Below are 8,660 nucleotides of genomic sequence, written 5' to 3' on the forward strand. Positions count from 1 at the left end.
TCATCACAGTAAAACTACGACAGGGAATTCAAATATTTATCTTCGGATCAACAACACATAGTGTATATGATACATTGTGCTAATTATTAGATATATAACATAGAACCATAAATGACGAAGTAATAATATATATACATAATTATAATGTAGGTCTTCGTATCATATGTAAATGGCAGTATTATATAATACAACATCCCAAACAATTTAAAACTCATTTTATAATAAAGCAATGGATTTGATAGTCAACAGATTGTAAACATTTTATTATGAAGCCACAATTTAGCCATTTGTTGAATTGATCTGTAACTATTGAACGTTTTCGTAGTATGATAAATATGATTATCTTTTGTAGAACATTTAATTTTAATTGTTTTTATTCAGTAGGTCTTTTTCCGGGTTACGAGTCCTATTTCGAAACGAATCCTCAGCCCCGTCTTCGTCTACATCTATTAAGACAAGATCGGTACCGGGACGGAACAACTTCTTGAAAAGCGACAAGTCCTCAAACTTTGTCTACACCGTCTAATGCAGCGAGAGCTTGAACTGGTAGGTCGATACATCCAAGCTTCTGTTTCAATGGGAGCCAGAGCTATCAGAAACATGGTGGTTACTATTGCTATGAATACCACGCTGGCGGTCTTCATGTTGATGAGACTAAAAACAAAGAGGCAGAGGTTTAGCTTCTGACAAAAGGTATTTAGAACAAGCGAAACATATGTGTGTAATCTTTTATTTTGCACCGTTTAAAACCATTTGTAAGATCTACATTTAAGTATGCTGATAAACAAGTTTAATGTTAAGTTTACCAGGTATATAAGTTATCCAAATACCAAGTCTATTTTTATAGCTGGTCAATCTGCAGAAGTAATCGGGCATAAACTGTCACTTATCGGATCCTCATGTTGTGATATTGGCCTGACATGCAGGAACAATCACTATTAGTGATAAAATGATGATAAAAAAGTGATAGCTTGTAATTGGCCATGCCGTTACTGTAAAGGTAGGAGGAACTGCACTATAGATTTAGAATAACTGCAGAATCAAATGCAAAGTGTTTGCACTGATACCTTTGATTATTAAAATTTAGATTATTAGAGGAAATTAACCTCCCTTTAGTATATTCACCGTAACCTTAGGCACATTGTCTTTGGGTATTGCACTCTGATTATAACATGACGAAATCGACGGAATAAAACTAGATATTTGATCAGCGAAGCTGAGATATTTCTTTTGAAGATTACAAACGAGGGCAAGCAAATTCAATGCCAGTTGATTAAAAACCGTCTTGGCCAAGTTGTTCAAAAGATGATTAGGCTAATCACAGTTTAATAACGATTTTAAAATCGAGATAAAATAATTTCTGGCAAAACGAACGTGACAAAATTTTAAGGAACTTTAACACTCATCAGTCTCTTTCTACCTGCCTATCATAAGGAAACCACACACTAAGGTTTTGAAGTAAAGGGGAAATCATATTTTCACTAATAAAGTGATTAAGCTAATCACCTTTTGAGCATCTGGGCCCTGTTGGATGATTAAACTATTTTGTTCTTATCCGCCGCAGAGCGGTGCCTGGGCCTTCAATATTGTCAAATCATATTCCATAGTCATCAGGCATACTAGTGGGGCCAAGGCCCAAATTACCCACCTCAGTGAACTGGGTTCCTACCCTGACCCCCCTCAGCAGGATCAGCGTCGCGCTCCGCCATCCCGTGTCAGAACTCTAGCCTCTCAACAGAACCAGCGTAAACCCAAACACCTATCTAGGCCTGGTACTTCAGCCCCATCCTCCTCAACCAACCGATTTGCCACTCTTTCCAATGATAAATAACATTGTTTCTTTGTCCAATATGTAAATAATGAATATATGTATTATGTTCTAAGCATCAGTGTATATGTTAGCAATATGTACCTATTTGTCATATACAAGTCTGTTTTATGTCGTCTATGAAGATAATGTGAATAACTATATTTATATACACGTATGTCTATAGCACCTATTTCGGTATGTACAATAGCTGTACATGTATTAATACACGGTAGCACCCATTTTGGTACACATACACATCAACTGCTTGTTACATGTATATATATAACAGGTAGTAGTAACTTTCTTATTTATTATTCACTTGTTCTGTCACATTACTCCGATATGTACACAGTAATGATAATATTGGTATTATATGCCATGCATGCGTGTGTAAAATGTACTTATACTAGGTGTAGTGAAAAATAAGGAAACTTTGCCACTGTTTTAGATTGAATCTTTATTAACTATTTTTTATCACTGTATCGTTGTTGTTGTTGTCATGTGCAATATAAAATGCACTCAATGTTCAAAATCTGGTAAAGTATTAGCACGCGCACGCGCACGCGCACGCGCTGGCTTGCTCTGCTGTATTATACTGTACAAAATTGTATAGGTATTCAAACAAACAAAAATATAGCTATATTCTAGTATATTGCTAGGTTGAAATTGCCAAATATTATATGCGGACTTACCGTGGATAAGAATTTTTAAATCAAATCACTCTATTGTGTACAATTAATCCTTTTTGACAATCCTTCTGTATAATACTATAGTCTATATATTGATGTTACTTCCAATGTCACGTATTTATTCGCTACGCTGTATGTTGAACATTATGCAAGTGTTTGAATGCATTTTCTGTGTAAATGCGAATGAATCAATGTTTGATATTGAGTCGTGGAAACGTTCCGTATTACAACGTTATAAACTTATTCGCTCCGTTTAGCTAAAGGAAGGCGAACATATCACAGGGGCCTGTTGTGTTAGTTTAAACAGTCTCGTTTTTATTAAAGATTCCACTACTTTTCCCTCTCTTAGGCGCATACTCAAAGCAATTTAACATATATAATTATATAATTGCCCTACTCAACCAATTTATTTTTTATTTATCTATAATTATTTGTGTGTATTTATAATTATTTTGTATTAAAATTCATGGTGGAATATTTCGAGGACCTATGCTTTCAAGCGTCCACTGCACCTTGATGAGTCATGATGACTTCCGTTTCCCAAAGTTTGTACTTGTGCTTCGAAGTTTATGATGTTAAGAATGTTTTGTGTGTGTGTGTGCAAGTTGTATTTGTCATATGTATATACTCAACTGCTGCTCATGTCACCTACCAGAAGACTCATTTAACAACGTAAACCCGCCTTGGATGATCGACCGACCCGACCCTACTTGCCAACAATTTTTTTCTCATTTGACAATGGGTAATATTTTAGATATTTTTATGTTACCAGCAATAATTACGGTCGATTATTGGCGCTTTGCTATACCTAATTATTTTTGTAGGGATTCTTGTCATGGCTATCCAATTACATTTCTATTATCATATTTTAACAATTTATCATATTTCCTTGTATCACTTTTTATATTTGTATCCTGTTGTAATGATATCGAAAGAAATCCTGGACCTCCACATAACTTAAACCTGGTTCACTTAAATGTGCGTTCTCTCAGAAATAAAATATCAATTATTGAAGCTGAATTTGAAAATATTGATATCGTATGTATAACTGAATCTCATCTAAATCAACAGATATCTAATGTCGACATTCGATTACAAACTTTTAGTAATAAACTTTTTAGAAAAGATAGAAGTACAGGTCCTGGTGGTGGAATTATAGTTTATCATAAAGATAATGTCGTTATAAACAGAAGATTGGAATTAGAGAGAGATTATATTGAATTACTCTGGCTCGAGGTTCGTGTAGATAATCATAAATTTCTTCTTGGTTGTATTTATAGACCTGATAATAATGTTGATTACTGGGTCAAATTAGATGACTCATTAACTAGAGCTACTGATACTTCATTGGATGTTATACTAACAGGTGATATTAATATAGACATGTTGAATATTCCATTAAACGATCACTTGTCAAGATTACTTATTAAACATAACTTATCTAGCCTTATTAGTGAACCTACAAGAATAACGCCTGATAGTGCCACATCCATTGATGTAATCTTTACTAATAATCTGAACTTAATTAAAAACACTCATGTATCTCCACCATTCTGCAGTGACCACTCTCCAGTCCATGCTCTAATTTCTTTTACTTTATTCAAACAAGTAAGCTATAAAAAAACCTTTATTAAAATATGATGAGGCTGACTTTGACAGCATAAATAATGCTCTCCTCAATATTGATTGGTTGAACATTGCATCAAATCAAGACTCTAACACATTCAACTCATTTATACTTGATTCAATTACTGAGCAAGTCAATACTTTCATTCCTTCAAAAGTTATAACCATACGTCCAAATGATAAGCCTTGGATGAATAACATTATCAGACTGAAAATGAGACAACGTAATAGAATCCATAAAAAAGCAAAACTAACAAATAACCCCCACTTTTGGGAGAGATTTAGATTTTTAAGGAATGAAACGATTGACTTAATTCGTGAAGCAAAGGGGAATTATATTAAAACTCTTGAAAACTCTTTAAATGAAAACACAATCCCTTCAGACAAGTGGTGGAAGATAGCAAAGTCTATCACTAACTTCTCAAATAAATCTACATCGATTCCTCCTCTTGAATCCAATGAACAACTTATCTGTCATCCTATTGATAAAGCAGAGCTCCTCAACAATCACTTTACTAATATTTCAACATCATCACCTGATCTTGAGTTGCCCCAGACAGCACAACCATATGCTCCCCACTCCTTAACTAATATTCATGTCACTGAGCAAGATGTAATGGACCAACTTAGTATTCTCAATGTAAACAAACCACCTGGCCCTGATGGTATTGCTCCTAAAATTGTAAAAAAGCTTAGTAACTCTCTTATTTTACCTCTTAGTATTCTTTTCAACAAAACCCTAGAATCAGGAGTACTGCCATATAGTTGTTAACAATCAAACATAAATGCTATATATAAAGGAAGTGGGTCATCTAATGATGTTTTAAACTATAGGCCAATATCTATAACTTCATGTTTCAGTAAAATAATGGAAAAAATTATATTTAAATATCTTTTTAATTATGTAATTGAAAATTCAATCTTAACAAAGCATCAGTCTGGTTTTATACCAGGTGATTCCACAGTTAATCAATTGTTGTTTATTTATAATGAGATATCTAGTAATATGGACAAGGGAAAAGAGCTCAGGTTTATTTTCTGTGATGTAAGTAAAGCATTTGACAGAGCCTGGCAATAAGGTCTTATACAGAAGCTTAAAATGTATGGAATTGATGGAAATTTACTTTTATGGTTTTAAAATTATCTCTCAGACAGAATGCAAAGAGTCTCTACCGAAGGCTATACCTCACAATTCAAAGTTGTAAATGCAGGGGTACCTCAAGGATCAGTTCTTGGACCTCTTCTCTTTCTCCTCTATATAAATGACATCACTGATAATGTTTCAACTAATATCAAACTTTTTACTGATGATACTTCTTTGTATGTAATAATAGATGATAATCCAGCACAAGCAGCACAAGCTCTAGCAGATGATCTCTCTAATATTGGTGAATGGGCAGGTATTTGGGACATTAAATTTAACCCTAACAAAACTAAATCAGTTATCTTTTCAAGGAAACACAACAAAAATCACCCTCCAATAACTTTCCAAAATAGACAAATTATAGACACAGCAGTTCACAAACATCTTGGACTTACACTACAAGAAGACGCAACATGGAAAGAACATATCCTTAATATATATAGAAAAGCATAAAGTAGATTAAATATTCTTCGATACATAACATTTAAAGTGAATCGTAAGTCTTTAATCAAAATATATACAGCATTTATAAGACCAATTTTAGAATATGCAGACATAATCTGGGATAACTGCACTCACCAATCAAAACAATCATTAGAATATGTTCAGTTAGAAGCAGCCAGAATCATTACAGGACTCAGATCAGGAACATCACAAAATAAATTATATGAAGAAATTGGCTGGGAATCTCTATCAGATAGAAGAAATAAACACAAACACATAATGATGTACAAAATAATTCATGGACTATCACCACAATACTTGCAAGATATCCTTATTCCTTTTATTAACAACCAAAATGATAACCCGTATTCCCTAAGACAATCACGACTATTCAATCCTCCTCTATGCAGAACTAACAATTACTTTGACAGTTTCTTCCCCCAAATGTGCCGCACAACTAACGATGCTAATCCTGACCTCTTAAACTCTTCTTCTCTAGCAGCTTTTAAATGCAAACTTAATAATATTAATGCTGAATGTGACTCACTCCAAATTTTCAAATTTGAAGGAAATAGAAAGGCTAATATCATTATTTGTCAGCTTAGAAATTCATGTAGCAATTTAAATTTTGATTTATTTAATGATCATTTATTAAACTCTCCCACCTGTGCCTGTGATATTGAAAATGAAACTGCTTCACATTATTTCTTTGATTGTCCTAGGTATAATGCTATTAGACATTCTCTGTTTACCTCAGTAGATAATTATGCAAATCATAATCATTCTAACATTAGCACTTTCTTACAAGGTTGCCCTGACTGTGATAAGTTTGTAAATATACAAATATTAAATGATGTTAAATTGTTCATTGGAAAATCGAGACGCTTTAATCTCTATATGCTTTAAACATATAAGCCATGATATTATATATTATTATATTATATTGTATTGTACTGTGTTATATTATTTATACCTTATATTTAAATGAATATGGAGTATGTATGATATATATAAGTATAATATAGTCATTTATACATTCATTTTTTGTTAAAATGTATAAGTATACATGTCCTGAAAGATCCCTTCATGTTCATTGGTCACATGTGTCATCAGTTGAGTATGCTAAGTCTTGTATATATGTGAAGTATAGCGTCTGCTAAACATTTTGAGTGATAGTAATTCTTCTGACAATTTATGATATAATATTTTACATTTATATATATTATTTTCGCTTAATTATTGACAGGCACGACCTGTGCATACATGCACATGGACTTTTGGTCAATGCCTGTCAATGAATTATTCTTATAGATAAAGTTCATATTAAATATTATCAAATATTATGTATACATGTATATATAGGCAAAATGTATGAATGATGTGTGAATGTTTATGTTTTAGTTATCTCCCTTAAATGTTAGTTATACATGTAATTTTTTCATTTCATAGTAAATTTATATATTAATTTTATATTGATACAATCCACTTGCCACCATAGGAGAGAATTTCTAAAAGCTTGGCCTGTTATTTAATCCTTTTGACTAATACCATCAAATTCCATGGGTGCAGAAAGCGAAAGCGAACGTTATTCGTGTAGTATCGAGGCTGGCTAAGGCGATCACTGTGTAATAATAACCGGACAAAATGATATAAAATGTTTTTTTGTTTACAATTGCAGCCTTCTGAGTTATTCATTAAAATAAGACCTTTCTAATGAGTATATGGAAATCTCGTGAACAAAATTTTTAAAATGTTAATAGTAAATGTTTAAATCGTATTATTCAGAGTTGCAATTTTCAGAAAAGTCTACATTTTACTCCCTATGTTTTCATTTTCGTTAAAGTTAAAAGTGTCTATAATGAATTAAGTTTTTCTGCAAAACACTTGGTGATAAAGGCTGACTAGATCATACACGTGTACAACATGTGATTACATGCTTTCAGGAGTTATACGTAAATGTGTGTATGTATTCTGGTAATGTGACTTTCGTTAGTTATATTTCCAAAGTTATACTAAGAAACTTGCTAAAGCTCGTGTTTTTGGGAACTTCTAAAAAATAACTAACGAGAGTGAAAATAATACCATATACAACAACCACTCATTGTGTAACCCCTATTTATTTTAAAGCTTATTCCGGATTGAGACGTGATAGAAATAGCCACAATACATTTCTTAAATTAGGAAAATTAAGATACTGTTAATGACTATCAGAGATACTGAACATTCGGTGGACAGTAAAAATGCACACAAATGAAATTAATGTTGGTTAAGTTTGCTTGTATCCCACATTACGTACAGATGTAACGGTATCTATAACAATACTTTGTTAATTACTTATACTGAGGTCAACATGTTTATCAATTCATCACACATTTCGTTGATGTTTATACGATTTTTGATACCGACAGTTTCAATGTTTTCTTGTGATATATTGATATTTTATATTAAAAAATGGTAAATACGTTTCTCGTAAGCATATTTCAAACTTACCTATCAGCCTGTTTTGTTTAACTGCCTGATTTTCAGTGGGAATGCACTTACAATATAACGCGTCTTGTATATGTACTTTGTGAAAATTTTCAGTGACCAATCTCTGCTTAACATGCATGGATACACTTGTCTTAATTATGATGTATGTGGGCATTGAGGTCATTAAAGCGGATATAAGTCCTGTTATCTTACATTTGTATAAACCGTAGTTAAGAGAATCGTTGTAAAACTATTGTTAAAGAAGCAAGTATTTCAATTAAAAAAAAAAAAAAAAACAAAAAAAAAAACAAAAAACAAAACAAAAACAAACAAACAAACAAACAACAAATACAACAAAAAACAAAAACAAATTGGCTTCATAACAACCACTGAGGTGATCTGGGCATTTGTGTATTTTTTTTTATAAACAAGATGTATAACCCGGATGTTCTAACCTAACAATGTTTAGTTGGATTTA

General features: G+C 32.3%; 1 long non-coding RNA gene across 1 annotated transcript; it reads right to left on the minus strand.

The window, feature by feature from the left end:
• Window positions 1-242: 242 nt before the first annotated feature.
• LOC117317916 lies at window positions 243-8,285 on the minus strand. The gene is made up of 2 exons (XR_004530273.1): window positions 8,204-8,285; window positions 243-654 (listed from the first exon to the last, which is right to left on the minus strand). It is a non-coding gene; the product is annotated as an uncharacterized LOC117317916 (long non-coding RNA).
• Window positions 8,286-8,660: the final 375 nt, after the last annotated feature.

Source organism: Pecten maximus, chromosome 2 (genome assembly GCF_902652985.1).
Source record: "Pecten maximus chromosome 2, xPecMax1.1, whole genome shotgun sequence".
NCBI classification, from domain to species: Eukaryota; Metazoa; Mollusca; class Bivalvia; order Pectinida; family Pectinidae; genus Pecten; species Pecten maximus.